General features: G+C 38.9%; 1 protein-coding gene across 2 annotated transcripts in view; it reads left to right on the top strand.

Annotated features, from left to right (window-relative positions):
- dok4 (docking protein 4) overlaps positions 1-21,554 on the top strand; it is a 134,117-nt gene that overhangs the window by 39,407 nt on the left and 73,156 nt on the right. For both annotated transcript variants that reach the window (XM_034140972.1, XM_034140971.1), the window contains exon 2: positions 10,726-10,786. The gene's annotated coding sequence lies outside the window, so the exon portion shown is untranslated. The remainder of the gene's footprint in view (positions 1-10,725; positions 10,787-21,554) is intronic.

Raw genomic sequence — 21,554 nt, 5'->3', positions numbered from 1 at the left:
TATCTGTCAGAATCAAAGTGGATGTGATGAATTATGCAGGTTCATTGTGTTTTCACTGTAATTAACATGAATGATCATATCATTTAAATTCAAAAAAGCTAATGTTGCACGTAAAACTATTTGTTCATAGCACACACTCATTAGTCAACCGTGAAAAATGCACATCTCTAATATCTCTTTATCTCTCTCCAAACCCCACCCTTCTCTCTTTCCCTCCCACTCAGAGGATCTCCAAACATGGCGGGCGTCACGCGGCTCCTGGTGATTTTAGAAGAGGACAGTCGCATCAAGCTGGAGCTTCCTGATGGCATCCCATCCTCGGTTGACGAAGTCATCCAAGAAATAAAGAATTTCTGTGGTCTGACTAATGAAATACGGCTTCAGTACAAATACGCTGATTTCGGCACTTGGGTTAACTTAACTGCAATTTCAGAACTCAAGGATCTTGCCTTACTTTGAAGGTTATTCATGTAGTACCCAGTGTGACTTTATTCTTAGAGCCAGTGGACTACTTTATTCATAATATGGATCAATATATGTGTGTGTTTATATACATATATATGTATATACAGTGTATATATTTGTGTAATCAAATGTACGTAAAGCTAAATCACACGCTTTTGGAGGCACATATAATTTGTCTGTCTTTGATATATACATACTACCTATATTCCCTAGGTCAGGGGTCTGCAACCTTAGGCGCGTTCACACCAAGTACTTTTCCCACAATAGTTCATGAGAACTTTTGTTCATGAGAGCTCTTTTAGTTCTGATGAACTAAAGCAGATCGCGTTCACACCTAAATGAGTTCCTGGGGGTGGATTAGGCAAATGAACCGCTGATGTCACTTCTTCTTCTTCTGCTTTGGGTTTACTGGCAGGCCGCAAACAACTTCACGGCGAGTACAGTAGGTGCGGTATGCACCTTAAAGTTGCAATCCGCCAAAAAACCGAGAGAAAAAGAAGAAGAAAAACCTCCCGCGCCCACTTGCTGTAAATGAGGCGTCTGTTTACCTTCCGACCTCAGACATGAGCTTCGTCTGAGTTATTTAAGCAAACACAAATACAGATCGTCGACCAGTCAAATGCAATAGCAATGCTGATTCGGAAGCGAAGGCGGTTAAGAAGGATTGACAAAAGGATTGGACGACGACATGCACGCGCTACGCTACGTGTGAAATGAATAAACTGTGCCAGGTGTGTCGTATGCACACTAAATAGGCTCAGCAGCTAACACACCTTTATTATATATCCTCCTGAGAACAACTGCATCCGTCTGCCATGAACCCTACAGAAACCTACGTGTTAGTTGTGGCCCATAGTGGCCTCCATTTGTGTCATGTAAAATGGGGGAAATCAAAAGTTAGCAAATCCCCATGTCATGTTCATAAAAACATTTAGTTTTAGGTCAAATAATTATTACACTGCTCTGAAACTCACTACACTAACTCCTAAGATGTTCCCTTACTATAATTAATTCAAAATATTGAACTCATAACACTGGTAATAACAAACTTAACCATTTCTCTTTCTATAAATAAATAGTGCTTGTGTTGGACGCCATTCTGAAATACAATGAAATTATCTTTTTGAAAGCCACAATAAATAAAGCTTCGCCAGTTTATAACCGATGAAACATGATGGTATCAGAATAATCACTTACATGTGATGTATAGGATGCTACACAGGTCACTGTAAAGATAAAGTGTCAGAGGAGAAAGAAGCAAGCTTAGTTACATGAAATGTAATGAAAAATGTAAGATACAGGCTCTGTTTAATCGCCATGTAGGTTCTCTTTTATTGCACACTCAAGACAATATCAATAACAGCATCACGCTGTCCCAGGTGTGTCGTATGCATGTAAATAGAAGTTAACATTTTCAATATAAAATAAAGTGTCAGTAGTATCAAAACATATATATATATATATATATATATATATATATATATATATATATATATATATATATATATATATATATATAATAACAATAGATAGGCTCAGCAGCAGACACACCTTAGTGCAAAGTGAAGTGTCAGTATTAATAACAGTGGCATATATATAGTCACAATAATACAAAATTAACTGTCCCAGGTGTAGGCAATTTGGGGTGAAGTGTCTTGCCCAGGGACACAACGACATGCTGACTGCAGTGGGGTTTGAACCTGTGCTCCCCTGATCCGAACACCAACGCATCAGACCACTGCACCACACGCCTCCCAACAAGTCATTGTACAGTTTATCAACGACGACAAGTTTTTCTTTATTTTTTTATTGAAGGCCTGTTGGATTTAATCAGCTCGCTTTGCACTGCCAGAAGCCCAGCCTGAAAGGTATTTTGTTGCTCCACCTGGCGCGCCGCCGAGTCAGCATGGCGCTGCATCACCATGAGCAGCTGGTCGTCCGATTCCTGGGCCTTGTGTGAATGCAGCAGCCGTTCGGCGTGCATCTCCTTGGCACGCAGGTCCTCATTCTCCTTGCTGACCATGGCACGGCAGTCCATCGCCATGATGGTGTCAAGGAAGCTGTCATCCCGTGCCCGCGTTCCTAAGGAGAAATAAGCAAGATACAAGATCAGTTTAATCGCCTGGTAGGTTGTCAACAGAGACAACATTGGACATGGTGCAGGCAGGGACGGTGTACAAAATGCAGGTGTAAAGTAGAAGATAAGATAGGATCAAATAATATCAAATAAAAAATAAATATCAAAGTGCCCTTATTTATTGTTTTGTGCTTAATGTATGCTTGAACTTTGTTTTATAGGGATTAGTGGACATCAGTTAGATGTGTAACCTTCTTTCAAGGCCAGAGTAGTTACAGTGTAAGTGGATTGACACCTAACATAACATGGCTGAGTACAATTATAACAATCAATAAAAAAAAAAGGAAAAATAAATAGAATTTCAATTACATTTCTACTTAAATGTGCAAAAATATTAGAACATCAGTCTTTGTGGCATGCAGGTAATCAACTGTTTAAGCTTTTACCATTAACATGTAGAATGAATGTTGTAAATTACTTGAAATTATAGCAACTACAATGTATTGTTAGAGGTAGCATTATGTCCAGCTAGCATGCTAATTGCTAACGTTATATTATCGTTATATCCCGGAGGGGAAAACTAGTTTCTAATCCAGAGAGAAACACCTCGCCTGAAACACACGATTAGTGCCATGAGTTAGTGAAGCAAATTACAGAACATTGCACACTTATTCACAAGTCAAAACGTTTTCATAGCGGGCATGGCTGAGAATAGCTAGCTAGCTAGATGTTGTTAGCCAGCTTGGACCTATGATAGCAAGTTCTAGCATGGCTAGCTCGATCTACTGAGCAAATAAAAGTACATCTAAGACCAGTATTGTGCAGATTAAAACAGTGCAGTGCATGTATTTTATTTTACCTTCGTAGTCGTCCCGACATGACTTTGCCAGGTCTGCTAACTTTGCTGAGCCACGGAACCTGCATTCAGTAGAAGCTTCTGAATGCGGCGCTTCGCGTCCTCCGAGTAAATCGCCAGAAGCGCCGACACATCCTCATCACTCCACCGCTCCGATGATTTATTTAGTGTTGCTATAATAACTGCTTTCACAAAAGTAATCCACTCGTTGGTGCGCTGTGCTGAGCTTAATGCGAGCAAATACAATGGCGGCCTTCAAAAAAGATTCTAGAGATTCACGGGGCGTTGTTTGCATTCCGCACAGCCAATCAGACGTATGAACTATTTTCTCCCACGACAGTCCCTGCTCTCTTGCAGGGACTGAAAAGCGGGTCAGATGAACTAATTTGAACTACTTTAGTTCCTGGGGCTTTTTGGTGTGAACGCAAATATATCGTAGTTCTGATTAACTATTGTGGGAAAAGTACTCCGGTGTGAACGTGCCTCTTTTTGACCAAAAGAGCCATTTTGCCCCCTTTTCCAACAATTTGTTTTGTCTGGAGCCGCAAAACATATTTGATAGCTTATAAAGTTGTATTTATTGTTATATCATAGACAAAAACAGGCCTACTTTAAAATAAATTAAACACAGCACTTGGGTAGTCCTCTGCACATTTGAAGGAAAAAAAATACAATTAAAATTGACCCACTTTGAAATAAATAAAACATATAGCTGCACCCTAAAAATAGTTAACTGATTGAATTATGACTGAAGATCGTCAGCTGTCTTCCTCTTCCGTGTTTTTCCTCCTGTACGTAAAGGCTGCAGCACCTTTGACAACTCCTCTCCACATATCAAACATACCGGTAAACCAGCATCGTTTGCTGTGAAAGCAGATAACTCTAACCACGCAGAATTAAAGCCTCTGTGTTCCTCTGATACTTTTATTTTCTTTGATTTATCTATAGTTCGCTCATCGAGCCGGGTGTCAGGTTATTCACCTGCAAGAAAAAGCGCTGGCGTGGGACCATAGCAGGATGTGACGCATATTTTAGTTGACCTAATTAAAACCGTTTTGTTTTTTATTTATGTGTCACAGTATCACCTCAAAATACAAGATACGAAACGTTTTCAACCATGCAACAAAATATAAATAGTCCTACAAATACTTTTATTTACAATTTGTTAATAAAAGAAAACGCTAATAGGCAACAGAACATGATAAAAACTCAAACAGGAAATCATGGAGGGGACAATCAAGTGGACACAAATGAAACACATAATGGGGAGCACTACAGTGAGTAGGCAGATTTAAACAGGTGGATTTTTAATTGGGATTTGAATATGGTGATTGTGTCTGACTGTCGGATGTGCGGGGGGAGGGAGTTCCAGAGTCTGGGAGCAGTGCAGCTAAAAGCCCGAGCACCCATGGTGACGAGGCGTGGGGTGGGGACGGTTAGCAGATCAGCAGAGGAGGAGCGGAGGGAGCGAGAGGGGGTGTACTCCTGAAGAAGGTCAGCCAGATAGGGGGGGGGGGGGGCAGGTTATGTAGGGCTTTGTAAGTGAGCAGTAGGTTTTTGAAGTTGATACGGGATTGAACAGGGAGCCAATGGAGTTGGATGAGGATGGGGGTGATGTGTTCTGAGGCCTTGGTGCCGGTGATGATCCGAGCTGCAGAGTTCTGTATGATTTGAAGTTTATTGATGAGCTTGGTGGGAATGCCTGAGAGGATGGCGTTACAGTAGTCGATGCGTGACGTGACATGACAAATGCATTGACCAGGACTTCAGTGTTTGATTGAGAAAGGGATGGGCGGAGTACAAGTCAAATTCAAATATCACCAACACAGCGAGTAACCAATAGGCAGTCCTAGTAGCGTTTAAAGACGTGCTCAGACAATAGCTACAGACAAGAGCCAAAGCAATGCATCACGATACAAGCCTTCTTCCAGTGCCGCCTACAGCCAATTATGGCCTTCCAGGACGTCCACGATATGTCTAACAATCAGGCTATTCATCAATTTCAGATTTTTTTTTTTCCTAAATTATTTTCCAGGTGTCGGAGAAGGAAGAGGCTGGACAAATTCTTCAGCAGGAAACTATTTCAATCTTCGTCATCAGAGATGCACAAGCTGCACCCAAAGACATTGGCATCATACTTGAGGGACAAGAGGTTGTGAATAAATTGGCGTTGGTCGCAAATGCTGTCGCCATTCTCCTAGGCTTCCTTTATGCTCTCAATCAGGAATATCCCAAGACATTGAAATTGATATTTGACTATATCCAGAAAGTCTTCATGGAGCTGGACCCGGAAGGCATGCCCACCAAGGTCAAGAAGCTCTATGACCAGCTCCACAATAGAGCTTGGTTCAGGTTTCCCACACGTCCAAGTTTTCCAGTCATTGAAAATTATAAAAACAATAAAGAGTCACAGAAAACGTATGTGACTGTCCTGGAGAATGAAGCGGTTGAATGCCTCCGCCAATCAGTTGCTGTTTACATCCAAGTCTGTCTGATTTTTCGCTATTATTGCTATTGACCTTTGAACCACCAAAATCTTATCAGTGCATCCGTTTATCCTAATTGTATCTCATTGGACATTTGTGTGCAATTTTGTCATAATTAATCGCATATGAACTTCTGAGTTATGGCCAAAAAACATGTTTGTGAGGTGGTTTTTCTATGTTTTATTTTGTTATTTTAAATTGTTACATTTTATTTGATCAATGCAGATACCCTGTAAATATGGTTGTTTTATAAGTAATAAACCCGTTATTAAATATCACAATGTATAATGAGAATTATTGATGTAATCTATATTTTTTGGATTAGTTTAAACATTCAGTTTATGTTCCTTAAATGAGAAAAATATAGTTTAACAAAATCTATTTATTTTTGATTGGATAAAACAAATAATTTTTTGTGAATTGTATTTCTTAAATGAGAAACAACTGTTTGATCAAATCTATATTTATTTGTTTAGATTAAATATAGAATTTAAATGAATTGACTTCCTTCAATAAGAAAAATATACTTTGTGCCAAGTCTTATATAATAGTTTCCATGGACAAGTTATTTATTTTTCATTGGCTCAAGCTATAGAGTATAGATGTGAACTATTACCCTAAAACAAATGTCCCTGTCTTCTGAGACACAACCTTCCCCTGGCAGGCCTCGGTTCCCCTTTCTGGGTTGATACCAACAAAGCACCTAAAAAAACCCAGAAAAAGCATACAAGATATTGATGTGGTGGGTACAAATGATTTAAACTTAATACAGAGCTGAATACTTATCAAAAGCTCCTGTGCATTCAGGGAAACCACACTTAAATGATGCATCGGGAAGAGTGTAGAACTTCCCCTCGATTCCATTGGCTCTAGCGGTTATAAAGAGATTTCATTCCTCAAAATCGACCAAGGGGGGCCAGAGATATGGAGAATCCACCCAAATGACCCCAGAAGTGTTTTTTTTTGTGCTAAATCTCTCTAAAAAGGTCAAATTTCACTTGTTTTGCATCAATCTTGATACAGGGTACTTATTATATGTTATAGTTTGGATTCCTAAAGCTTTTAGTCTACTAACCCATCATCCAAGGGTAGTTTTCACCAGTGGTGTAGTGGGGATTTTTTTACTGGGTGGACGGAGACACTATGGACGCGCTCGTGAACTGTCAACGGGGGGGGGGGGGGGGGGGGGGTACACTGTGGACCTCTGTGTCGCTTGTCAGCTCAACATGATGCCGTTTAAACAATATAATAATAAAGGGCGGTGCCGGCCGTCAGCGAACCGATCCGGCCTTTCTGCGCGACTGTCACTCAAATGCGGGACATAGCCTCAATTTGTGGGACGCGGGACAAATAATAAAAATGCTGTGTGTGCAGTCCCGCACAAAGCGGGACACCTGGTCACCCTACACACACACACGGTGCTGCCCCTCACACACACACACTTCAAATCAAGTTGCATAAATGCTTGAGCTACGTTTTTATTATAATTACTGTGAAATCTGCCTATTATGTTTTCGTCATTATTACAACAAATACACACTTGCAACTGATAACACTGGCAATGATTTTATATTTATTAGACTGTTAAAAAAAAAAATCATGCTTCAAATAAGTGGGGGTACGGCGTACCCCCGCGTCCAACGCCCACTACACCACTGGTTTTCACTATAAGTAAAAAATTATTTTTGGACGGACACTATAATTGACAGTTTTTTACTATGTTCAATCTGAATTTTCTTTAAAATAAAAAACATCTATATTGATTCTGACTTTTCTACATCCAACTCACAGGTTTATCATTACTTTGAGAACAAAGATTATTAATTTAACGCTTTTAGAAGGGAAGATATGGTCATTTGTTCTGGGAATGTCATTTTCGAGCCTGAGACCTGAAAAACAGGCTCAGGGCTTAAGAGGAACAAATGTTTACTGAAGAGCACATTTCAATCAACGTAGCACATTCTAAAATAAATTGTAGTTAAAGTAGCCACACAACAAATAGCAAAAAAGAGTCCAGTTAGTCATATACAGTAGGTTTTGCAACAAATCAATTGAGGACAGACAAGGCTAAATTAAAGTTTGATTACTTAAGAATTCAATGCTGTGGCTCTGAGAAGAAAATGTTAAAACATGTAACTAGCTAGCTAGCAAGTTAATGTTAACTTACAACATTTGCAAGCAGTAGACAATCATTTTGGCAAAAATCTTTCAAAACGATGTAATTTCAGATTAAAACTGGGCTAAATTAACTTTGACAAAATTGGTATTACAGTACCTTGGTAAGAGCAGGATGGATCCTGATAGTTGAAGAAGAAATGTAGCATGTGGTAAAATGACGACTTCAATGTGCTGCCAAGGTTGTTTCCAAGCTGAGAATCTTCCTCTTCTTCCTTCTACCTTGACAAAAATCTTCAATCTTCTATATTGTATGCATTTGGAGGAATTACTTTGTGTTTAATGTAAGCTAAATAAGATGGTGTATCTTGATGCACTAGGATTATTTCCAAATGAATTAACCTGTTAAGCCTGATAGCCCCCGAACAATTTTCACGAAACTGTGTCTCAGGGCTTCTTAACATTTAAGAATGGAGCAACTCTAGCAAACTCAACTGAAACACAAGAAATACTGTATCATACTGTAATATTTAGCACAGTAACTTACTGTTTATACTTCTTTCCTCAAAGTCATGAACATTAACAGTGTTAATCTGTATTTACTAAAAACGATAGATTACTGTAGAAAATCCGTATTTTTACAGCTATTTGTTACAGTGCAGGTTCAAGCTTAACGTTCTATACCCGCACACAGCAGCACCAGTTTGTATCTTCTTTTCTCTCTTTCTCTTGCTCTGGTTTCAGAACAGGCAGTCCTAACCAGCTGTGAAATGAACATGATTGGCTCTTTGCTGCATGAACATCGCCCTCCCTCCCCCACATGCATTGACCACATCACATCTTGTCTGTGTTTTGGATCCCTTTATTTTGTCTTTTTATTTCAAAATATATGTTTCACAAATCCAAACCCTGTCCCCTCTGAGGTCGTGCACAGATGTTTAGCGGCTTCTCGTGAAGATAACAGTGAGTGGAGGCTGTCAGTGTGTGTTTGAAGTGAATGCATACAATCATCTGATATGAGGCTGGAGACTGAGTGTCTTGTCTGTCTGTGGACCAGCTGTCCAGGGACGTGTTTGTGGGTGAGCAAGGATGTGTGTGTGTGTGTGTGTGTGTGTGTGTGTGTGTGTGTGTGTGTGTGTGTGTGTGTGTGTGTGTGTGTGTGTGTGTGTGTGTGTGTGTGTGTGTGTGTGTGTGTGTGTGTGTGTGTGTGTGTGTGTGTGTGTGTGTGTGTGTGTGTGTGTGTGTGTGTGTGTGTGTGTGTGTGTGTGTGTGTGTGTGTGTGTGTGTGTGTGTTTATCCCTACTGTTATCTGTGACAGATAGTTATGAGCAGACAGACTGACGCTTTCCCAAGTGTTAGCCTTGGGGCAGGCTGGGGAGAGGCATCAGTGTGTGTGTGTGTGTGTGTGTGTGGTGTGTGTGTGTGTGTGTCCGTGTGGATGTGTGTCTGTTTATGTGAGAGAGAGATAGCGAGAGAGAGAGTAAGAAAGGAGGAAACAAGCTGTTTGTGTTTTCTTCCTTTTCTTGCAGTTTTTCTCATGATCTGACTTTCAGCAGAAATCATAATTTTCAGACATTCTCTCTCACTATACGGTATTCCATTTTTTTTCTTCTTTCAAGGAAAAACTGCCTACATTACTTTAGAAATGTTATTATTGTGGAGTAGAGTTATGCCAAAATAAAATATGAAGCTACCTCTCCCCAGTTTTGCTCAGTTTTACATATAGACTACAACATCAAGGAAATAACTAGCCCTCTGTCACGAGATAGCAAAATTGACATACCTGCACCTCTGAATCACACCAACACACATTTGTTTAATCGTACTATTGTTTTGGGTCCTGGAGATCCCATGCTCAACAGATTGTATAACCGTTGGACAGAGCCAGGGGTCCCGTTCACCCGGTTTCAAGTATTTAAGCTAAGCTAACCTTGCTGGCTGTAGTCTTTTATTTAAAAGACAGAAATTGGACTTACATTGGTCACATGCCAAGAGACACAGTATCTGCTGGATAATTTATAAAGTTATAATATACCAGTGTTGTGCTTTATAACTTGTTTGAACACACCTAGGCAAGGCCGGATTAGTACCTCCAGGGGCCCCTGAGCACTGAGAGCTCACGGCCCCTCAACCCACGTAACAACACGCCTACCCAACATGACCAATATTTTAAATGTTCATTCAATCTGGCATGTCAATCGCACACCTATTTGTCAAAAGCAGGGACGCAGCTACATAGTTCAACCAAAGTAGGTCTAGCCTTTTGCCTTTTCAGTCAAAAATCACACGACAAGGATACAATGGATAAGATCTCAAGACAGTGTATGGCTCAAGAAGACCTAGGTAATATCACTTAAAACCTCAGAGCAGCACCCCACTTAAAATGCCAAAATATGACTGGCTGGCTGTACAAGTACACAAGGAGTTATATTTGTCACAAACATCGAGAGCACTTTCAGTAAGCCCAGAGAGGAAGATCTGTCAGTCACAAACCAACTGGTTAAAACAAGACAAAACACAGTATGTCTAACTACAGAGCGTGTTTGTGCTGCTTAAGGATGTGATGCTTTCATGTAAATCACTGCTCATATATTGTGTTTTACAATTGTGCGGTTTAGACTGTTTCCAGGTAGCAGTACATATACCTGCAGACATGCTTCATAACGAACATAAAAAATACCCAAAGAAAAGGATTTGCTCTGATGGAAGCTTATTTGATTCCCTAGGCACCGGTCCTGTCTGCAGCCTCTCTGGTTCCTCCTCTCAACACCTCCCTGGATCTTATAGGTGAGTGCCTTCAGTTCAACCCAATCACACCTTCAAATGCTTTTACTGTATTTAGAACATTTTATTTGCTTTAATTTTTGGATTTATTTATTAAAGCTTGTAGTATTTGATTGTTTACCTTAATGCAATTGTGAAGTATATAATATATATATAATTGAGAGTTAGACAGTTTGTTGGAAGGGGTTACCGGGTAAAACTGGGTAAGAAAAGTTCAATTCCTCACACAGTGAAGCCTGCTTTAAATCCTGTACGGACACACTTCTGTAAAGAAATAAAGGATTGGATGTGGCCACAGTTTCATAATTGTTGGAACAAGGAAATTCAATCAGCCAATCAGAGAGTCATCTGAGTTGCTTTGATTTATCACCAGCTCTCTTCCTCTCCCTTTGTTAATGCTTTCTGTCCCAAGCTGACTTTCTTTTCTCTGTTGTCTCTCCTTTCTTTCTCCAAAGCTAAAATGGGAAAACCTCAATCTGGGGTTTAAAAGTAAGGTAAATACTGGAGCTACTTCTTGGTAAACAACATGGGGAGTGTTATGGGTCCCCTAGTATACAAATGTCTGGACGTATATGACTATAATTGCCCATTTTAATTGACTCCTTGTTTCAGTGATTTATTGGATGATGAATTCAGCACATTTTTGTGCAGAGGATGTATGGAAGCTGTGTCACAAGCAGGCCAAAAACATCTGCTTCTTTACTCAAGATAAATCACTTTGATGAATTGTTGTAGGAATATTCATTCAGATTTGAATGAAAATGTCTAGGCCACATCCAAACCTTTACCCAGGCATCAGGTCCACACTGGTGCAGTGAGCTAAAGGCGTGACTACTTTGAGCAATCTCTTTTACGACACAGTAGCTTCCTACTAGGGCTGCCCTGGACTAAAGATTTTTCTAGTCGACCAATAGTCGTCAATTAAGGTGATTAGTCGACTAATCGTCGCACGTTTATATATTATGATTATAAATATATTGGTTTTAATTCTTATTTTCTTCTCCCAAAATGGTTTCAGTTTCAAAGGCTGATAAAGAGCGTTATTATAACAGAATGGTACATTGTGCTTCACATACAATATAAAATAAAACTGTAATAATGAACCTTTGAAATATAAATTAAATGTAGAGAGCGCATGAGTCACAGTGCACGGATGCAGCGGTATAAACAGTAGAAGCTCCGGTAAGGATTCTTATTGTGTGTGTGAACAAGCAGCGAGGACACACACGGAACATTTAGTTCTAGTTTCTATTATTCATATCTGAATATAACAACCCAATAAATACTACAGAGGAAACAGAAACGTCGGCAAAAATCCCTCCGCATTACGCCCTGATCAAGAAATTAAAGCTTTATCGTTTTCTGAGGTCAGAATGATTATATATTATAGGTCTATATATGTTGATACAAAGCTAGGCTACTGCCTGAGTCACTGCTGCTGTTTTCCTCTGAGTCTGAGAAAGTAACACACGTTGTCGTCGGGATAATTAAGCTCTGTGTTTTGTTATGAAGCCGGCATTCAGGAAGCTGCGCTGTGATGGTGTCGATATGGAGGAGACTTTTTGCCGTCGTAGTCTGCATGTCACCTTGTGGGACTCGTCCTTTACTCGCTCAGAAAGATCCACACTTTGGATTTCCTGCCCGATGTTGTGTTTCTATAATTTGAGGTAGGAGTAGCTGAAAATAATCCAGGAAGTACTCGGCCGAGGTCTTCTCCTATTTCTCTGATCCACAGTCCACATAAAATGCAGTTATCTGTCTCTCAGATTCACAGGAAGAAGTCCCATTCTCTTGTGTACATCACATTTTATTCTCTCTGTAGATTGAATAGAGTCTTCTCCCATTGGTTGGCGGGGAGGGGGCAGGTTCTATTGGCCCCTTTGTCGGCGCATAGGTGTGACCCAAGCCCCCAGGAAGTGCGCCGGACTCTGAGGAAAATATTAGTTGTGGCCAAACGGCGTCACTGGGCCCAGAAAGACTTTTTCCCATTAACTAACATTGGGAAAGAGACGTCTGTAAATCAGCGGATAATTTTTTTTAACTAAATAAACTACCCAGTATGAACACTTTTATAGCCCTTATTAGATTTGTGGGGGTAGAGCGGGGTTGACGACACGCAATCCAAAGCTATAAGCAGCTGAAGGTTTTCAGTCAAAAAAATGAAAATTAATTAACAAAAGATTATTGACTTAAAGTGGACCTATCATGCTATATTTGAATATTATAAAACGGACAAGTAAAATCAAGCAATCTGATTGGTTCTTAGCCGTGGTATACTGAGCGTATACCACGGGTAGAATTGTAAGTTACTTTTCACAACAAGTCAGTATCCCTCCGCGTCTGAGATAAACAGTATACAGTTGGGCTGAAAAGCAAACTGCCTGCAGTTTGCTTTTCAAACTGGAACAAGAAAGCAGCGGAGAAGTAACGGGGCAGAAACCCTCCTTTTTACGCAACGGTCCAGACATAGACATCAAACGGCAAAAACATATTCAGTGTGCAGTTCCTTTGGCATTAGGGCAGGGATATTTAGATACTTTCCAAGGTTTGACATAATGAATTGTGCTACTTTTAAAGCAAGCAACGATGTTTTCAAATCTGTAATCAAAAAGGTCCGCAAAAACATTTAAGATTAACTTCGACCTCCGGGGCGAACCACGCCCCTTAGCTGTGATATAATGAGCATATACCACGGCCTGTCGTGAGCTATTGCTTAAATATAGTGTAGGACCATACCTACACTGTAAAAATATTCACCGTGAATTCACAATAAATACTTGGCCAAATTTTGCATGACTTTCACAGTAAGATTCACAGCAATTTACTGTGATTGTCTTCACAGTAATGTATTGTAATTTCACACCCATGATATTACAATGCATTATTGTAAAGGTAAAACTGTATACTGTAACTTCACAGCTTCAATGACTAAGGAATTACTGTGATATTACAGTATGTTACTGGGGAATTACATCATTTTGTTGTACATGCATTACAACAAGGGCCTGTACTTTTACATTTCTATTGTGAAAGCAATGCAGGAGTTGCCAGTAATTTACTGTGAATTTACAATGTGTACTGTGAAAGTAATGCAGATGAGTAGCCAGCAATTTACTATCAATTTACAATGATAGACGTGCATAACTGTACTCCCCAGCTCCGGTCCTTCCTGGAGGAAGCTCATACAATGGTTTCCTGTCAAATACTATTGGATGACGTGACTAATCACGTCATCCACATACAGCAAGCAAAAATGCACAAAAAGCATCTCACCCGTGAGTCCAGTTGGGTCAAATCAAATAGGCTACACTGTAAAAAAGAAAACTGCCAAACAAAAACCCTTAAATTAAAGTAAAATACTTTCACTGAAATAAAGTGCTAAAGCAATTAATAAACAGGAATTGTCCTTAAAGATTTTACAGGAAACCATTGTAGTGTTACAGATGTTTCCTCTCTTTTCAAAATCCATTGTCTTAAAATGTTACATTCAAATACCTTAAATAAAGTTCTGATGAGAAAAACTGTTTTTTACATTTTTTTTATTAGATTTTTATGATCAAACACAAAAGTAAATGCAGAACCTAAAGTTCTACAGGTAGAATACTGTTATTTTACAGCTTTTTTCTAACATTTTCCAATCAAAGACGTTCAATAAAAAGACAGCACAAAATGTTCTGTAGGGAACAATTACTATAAAAATTTTAAAACTTAAAATATAAAAATATTTGTAGAATTATACAACCATTAATGAATACAGCATTTAATATTTAAACATCTACTTATAAACAGTATAAACAAAAAGTAAGTTTAATTTTTTAAGATTACTTTGAAACATTCTCAACTGAAAATAACAGAAATTACAAAATGGCGACATATGTTCACATTGTCCATTTGAAGGAGCAGTGTGCAGGATTTAGTACGTCTAACAATGGTAGGTTCCAACCAATGGATAACTTGTTCACTCACCCTCCTATCCCAAGTTTGTAGGAGAATGTATATTGGCTGCAAAAAACTTGAGGCCCAATCATGTTTCCTCTGTCCATTCTGCGCTACTGTAGATGTGGCAGTGCAACCTAGAGGACAAAAAGACAACAATTAGTAAACCATAATGATGAATGTTATTATCAGCAGCTGCCAATAGATCCCCCATCTTGTATGATGGACCTTTGAAGCAGGGTTGGAAACTTAAACACACTATTGATTGTAAAAACAGTTCTTGATGGCATCCCAAGGGAATTGATCAAATGCTAAACCCCTTCCAGAAAAAACAACTTTCTAATACCTTAGAAACTACAACTAGGCGCTGGCACGAATGCAGTGCTTCAGCTTCCTACAACTTTAAAGCTGTGTGGATGTGGCTCTATGAAGAGTTGTTCATATTTTTCTCATTCATTTCATAAGTTTAGAAGCGGGGAACATAGTCTAACAACAGTTAGCTTTTGTTAATGTTACCTCGAGCCAAACTTGTGAGACTTGTTTCTGAAATCCCTTTCTCTTAAAGTGAATAAATAAAAAAACCCTTACCCTAAAACTAACCACTGGATTGCTTGTCTAACATGACCTAATCCATAAATGAGGTAAGGGTGGGAACAATCAAACGCACTCTCGCAGGCACTGCGTGTTAGCGAAGTACAACTGGGATTTCGAAGAGGAAGATATGCTTGGTTGAGCACTTGAGTTTTCATTAGCAGCACCTAGCTACAGCTGCGGAGCTTCGGTCAATACCGCTAACAGTCTATTTCCTTAAAATGGTACATATCGCTGAATCTATATTTTCATCTTCAGTTGATGAAATCTGCATAATGTCCCTGTACAATAAGATTCGAGCATTTTGTAATCCAGTGAGGAAATTCAAGACCAGTAAATATTGATTGATTAAACAACACTGAATACAATTGTAGGGTTTTCTTCAAACTCAGACTCTCTGCTGCGGCTGTACCTCAAAAGACAAAACAATTGTCTGATACGGTGGCCCGGAAGTGCAAGACACCACAGCATTTCAGAAAACACAACAGCATTTCAGAAAACACAACAGCATTTCAGAAAACACCACAGCATTTCAGAAAACACAACAGCATTTCAGAAAACACCACAGCATTTCAGAAAACGCAACAGCATTTCAGAAAACGCAACAGCATTTCAGAAAACACCACAGCATTTCAGAAAACGCAACAGCATTTCAGAAAACACCACAGCATTTCAGAAAACACAACAGCATTTCACATTGGACGGAAAGGGTATTCCTTTAGGGAGAACACTTCTTGTTTGTGATTGGACAGAGCCAGCCAGAGAAGCACTGCTGTGATTGGTTGTTTTTGCTGCCAGTCAAGAAATGACGCTTCGTGATCGGTCAGCACCCGACAGCCAACATGTCCCAACACATCAACCGTTAGCTGTTAGCACACACTCAGAGCTCACAGCTCCTCATATCTGTTCAGAAACTGGACAAAAGTTAAACAAGTACAAACCACAGACTGTTTATGTCATGGAGAATACAGTCGCTGCTTTATTTATGTCTGTATGACGCTGTTGTGAGTGTGGACGGAGCAGCTACAGGTTAGTTTAGCCTGATCGATCCGCCCCCTCTCCAGCACGTCTTGTTTGAATGACAGGAGTAAACACTGACAGCTGTGGTGAAACTCGAGCGATTAGAGCGATGCAAAAAAAACATTAATTAATGCTTTATTAATTCATGGTTTTTAAGGGGCTTATCTCCATGTAAATACTATGGTAGACTACCCAATATTCGCATCGCTCTAATCGCTCGAGTTTCACGGCGGCTGTCAGCTGTGTTTGTTCCTGTCATTCAAACAAGACGCGCTGGAGAGGGGGCGGGGCGTATCAACATGTAAATCCTATGGGAGATACCAACTACAACAAAATGAACATATTGACCATGATTTAATTGTAATACACGTTTCAAAGTGATGCCGAAGTAACTACATACTGATACCGGTTAGTAAAAACCATGAATTAATGCTTTGACAAGTCTGCAGACAAGACGGCAGGCGAAAAGCTTTTAAAATGCGTGTTTTCTCAATGGAATCGGATCGATCAGGCTAAACTAACCTGTAGCTGCTCCGTCCACACTCACAACAGCGTCATACAGACATAAATAAAGCAGCGACTGTATTCGCCATGACATAGACACTCTGTGGTTTGTACATGTTTAACTTTTGTCCAGTTTCTGAACAGATATGAGGAGCTGTGAGCTCTGAGTGTGTGCTAACAGCTATATGTCCCAACACATCAGCCGTTAGCTGTTAGCACACACTCAGTGGCTCCTCATATCTGTTCAGAAACGGGACAAAAGTTAAACAAGTACAAACCATAGACTGTATATGTCATGGCGAATACAGTCGCTGCTTTATTTATGTCTGTATGACGTTGTTGTGAGTGTGGACGGAGCAGCTACAGGTTAGTTTAGCCTGATGGATCCGATTCCATTCAGAAAACACGCATTTTAAAAGCTTTTCGCCTGCCGTCTTGTCTGCAGACTTGTCAAAGCATTAATTCATGGTTTTTACTAACCGGTATCAGTATGTAGTTACTTCGGCATCACTTTGAAACGTGTATTACAATTAAATCACGGTCAATATGTTCATTTTGTTGTCGAGTTTCACCGCAGCTGTCAGTGTTTACTCCTGTCATTCAAACAAGACGTGCTGGAGAGGGGGCGGATCGATCAGGCTAAACTAACCTGTAGCTGCTCCGTCCACACTCACAACAGCGTCATACAGACATAAATAAAGCAGCGACTGTATTCACCATGACATAGACAGTCTGTGGTTTGTACTTGTTTAACTTTTGTCCAGTTTCTGAACAGATATGAGGAGCTGTAAGCTCTGAGTGTGTGCAAATAGCTAACGGCTGATGTGTTGGGACATGTTGCGCTCGGGTGCTGACCAATCACGAAGTGTCATTTCTTGACTGGCAGCAAAAACAACCAATCACAGCAGTGCTTCTCTGGCTGGCTCTGTCCAATCACAAACAAGAAGTGTTCTCCCTAAAGGAATACCCTTTCCGTCCAATGTGAAATGCTGTGGTGTTTTGTGAAATGCTGTTGTGTTTTCTGAAATGCTGTTGTGTTTTCTGAAATGCTGCGGCGTTTTGTGAAATGCTGTTGTGTTTTCTGAAATGCTGTTGCGTTTTGTGAAATGCTGTTGTGTTTTCTGAAATGCTGTTGCGTTTTCTGAAATGCTGTAGCGTTTTCTGAAATGCTGCGGTGTTTTCTGAAATGCTGTTGTGTTCTCTGAAATGCTGTGGTGTCTTGCACTTCCGGGCCACCGTAGTGTGATGATCTTTGTTGAAAAAGGTCTGATTGTCCTGTACATGTACAATGTGGGGTATTTTTAAATACTTTACTAAACCACATTGAATATTATGTTAGACACAAGTTATTACTCACATATCAAAGTCTTTTCATCTGCAAGATGGAAGAATAGCTGGGTGCTGCCTGGAGAAACTGATGAGGAACACAGGCTGGCGTCAGCAGCTTTCCACACAGCCATCACATCTTCTCTTCCATAGTCTTTACTGTCCACTGGTGCTCTGTCAAAAGAGTGAACATCACAGCTGTCATGTTAACCCTTTGTTACACAACATACAACCAACATGCGTCAAAAGTGACCCGAATTAGTTTTAATTGTAAATATCTTTGCAATAAATTACTTTAATCATTCAGGATTCCAGGTATTCCTCAATTAACCTGTTTTGGATCAACACCAAATTTTAATTTTTCCTTTCTTACTTTTTGAATACAAATCATGTTTGTATCACTACACTTCACAACATGGGTAAAAAATGATCCGTATTATTTTGCTGTTATTTCATGCATGGCTGAGTGTTTCTTTACTATACATTTTCAAATCTATTCCTTTAGTCATTAATATTCAAAGTATTAATTAAATGCCTTGTTTTTGATTACCACAAATCATTATTTTCATTCTCCCGTTCTTAAATGATGAACTAAAATAGTTTAGGCCAAGTGTGATAAAAATGCAAAAAAAAATACATACTATAATTTTAGCAGTGATTTGGACCAAGCATGTATGATGTAGTAATACAAAAACTATTTTAGTTCACAGTGTGTAGTAGTTCACTACTGCTGTGAAATCCTTGCAATGTTTACAATGTTGTTGTGATATTACAGAGGATTTCGATTGCAGTATTTTATTGTGAAATAATAGTTAAATGCTGTGAAATCCAAGGATACAGTCCTTTTTACATGTATTTGTTACATGTAAAAAAATACATACTATAATTTTAGCAGTGATTTGGACCAAGCATGTATGATGTAGTAATACAAAAACTATTTTAGTTCACAGTGTGACATTAGCTAGTCATGTTAGCTTGTAATATATAGAGCAGACCTAACTAGCAAGTTAGCTAAACGTTAGCCGTTTATGCTATGCTAGCTGTAACTAGAACATAACTATAACTATAACTGAACATTAACTAACTGGATTCCGCTGTAAGAAAGCTGTGAAACTTTACAATAAACTTGGCGACAACACTGTGACACCCCGCTGCATGTTTATGTGTAATTATCCCGTGTTGGAGACGAGAGGGTGGCGCAGCAGCATTGCAATAAGCTGTAAACTAATGTTAGCTGCCACCTGTTAAGCCCGGGCGCAACATCTTGCAAGAAACAGCATCTCAGGGCTTCTTAACATTTAACAACCTATTAATCATAACGGGAAGAAACTCAGCTAACCAGAAGAAGAAACATAACCTTAAATAAAAAATAAAACATTCACAAACTAAGGATATTCTAAATACATGTTTAACTCCATTACAGTCGCAGGACTCACCAGATCTCAAGTCTTCTGTTCTTTGTTGACGACGTCCCGATGCTCATATTTAACGTGTAGATGTAAAACGATCCCGATATTAATCCATAAACTCCTGCAGCAGAAATACAGGAGACCCGCTCAAACTGACGTGGATGTTTCAAATGTGAACGACAGGCGCAGACAGTTCTCATTGGCAGGTTTCTTCGATGACGTTTATATTAACCAATCAGGAGTGTTGTGGACTCATTCCAAACATGCCTGACTTGTCTGCCGTGTTATGGCTGAATTCCATTTCAAGTGCCGTAGTTCTGGCTGTCGGCCAGAATCCGAAAACCATACATTATATTGCATGTAAGACTATAACTAACCCTTATTACTGTATATTGACCAATGGGAAAAAAAACACAGCAACATAACACATAAATAAAATAAGGATAACTGTGACTTATTGTTGAGTAAATAACAGTGTGTGTTTTAAACCTTGGTCCTCCCTGCAGAGATTTCTCCACTTTCTATGATTTTTTTTTTTTTTAATGATATTGTCAACTGTAGATGTTTACAATATAGTAAGTTAGGAATTTCATGAAAACATATTTATTTTTACTTTTGTTTCAACATTGGATATTTTGTGTTTGTGGTGGATTCAATCGAATATTGAGAAAATTATTTATGTAAAAATGTTTGACACTTTTTTTTACAGTTTCATGTGTAGGTACCTTAAAATTACAAAGAAATATCTTAAAGTCTTATAATAGTAATACACTTTTATATTTACGAGGAGTTACATATTTAATTGCAGATAATAATTTAAATTTTACATACATCTGCATGTATTTTCTGAAAGTGCAAAAATACTGTAAATATGATATAGTAAATTTACTTTAAAAAAGAAATGAAATAAATGTTATTTGTTGTTGTCAAAATACTTAAAATAATGTTTTGGGTTGTTAATTTATAGTTAATATAATTTTACGGGATTTTGCAAGTTATTTAAAAAAACATAATTACTATAAAAAAATAATTATTTCCTGTAAAATTAGGATCTTTTTTTACAGTGTATAGAATGTCTCAGTTCAAATCTTCCAGACGGTTTGAGAAGTAGGCTATGCTGCAGGACACACGCCGGTTAGAATAGTCTATTCTGCACATGTGCAATGCTGCACAATTCAAATTGTACAGTAATGGGTTGTGCTATTACAGATGATGATGAGTACAGTGCTTTACTGTGAAATAATAGTTAAATAATGTCAAATCCAATTTTACTGTAGTTTTATAGATATTTTGTTGTGATATTACAGGGGCTTTTTATTACAATATTTCTCTGTAATATGATACTCTTAAATGCTGTGAAATCCTTGCAATGTTTACAATGTTGTTGTGATATTACAGGGGCTTTTTATTACAATATTTCTCTGTAATATGATACTCTTAAATGCTGTGAAATCCTTGCAATGTTTACAATGTTGTTGTGATATTACAGAGGATTTTGATTGCAGTATCTTATTGTGAAATAATAGTTAAATGCTGTGAAATCCAAGGATACAGTCCTTTTTACATGTATTTGTTGGGATATTACAGGGGGCCTTGATTACAATATGTCACTGTAAAATAATACTGTTAAATGTAGTGAAATGCTGGTAAATTTTTACAGTGTATATAAGGCATATTTATACTTTTTTTTTTTCAAAATACCAAACAGATCATGCATTTTAGCCATGCCTCATTTTGCTCAATTTGACAATTTCTAGCTCTGGGCAGATTCAGTGAGAACAGCACCATCTACTGGCCTGGCATATGTACTACAGCGTCTCCAGCGCTTTCGAACGGCAATGGCCGTGGCTGTCTCCTCCTGATTGGTGGAGTTGGCCCAATAGCCGTAGCGCCACCGTCCTGACGTCAGGACAGTGTTCAAATCTGGATCAGTTTTTATCAGATCCATTGCAGCCCCTTTTTTAGAGATTTGGGTATGGAGGAAA

Source organism: Trematomus bernacchii, unplaced genomic scaffold (genome assembly GCF_902827165.1).
Source record: "Trematomus bernacchii unplaced genomic scaffold, fTreBer1.1, whole genome shotgun sequence".
Classification (NCBI taxonomy): domain Eukaryota; kingdom Metazoa; phylum Chordata; class Actinopteri; order Perciformes; family Nototheniidae; genus Trematomus; species Trematomus bernacchii.
Note: the sequence above shows the minus strand (reverse complement) of the source record. Positions and strands in the feature narration are given on the sequence as shown.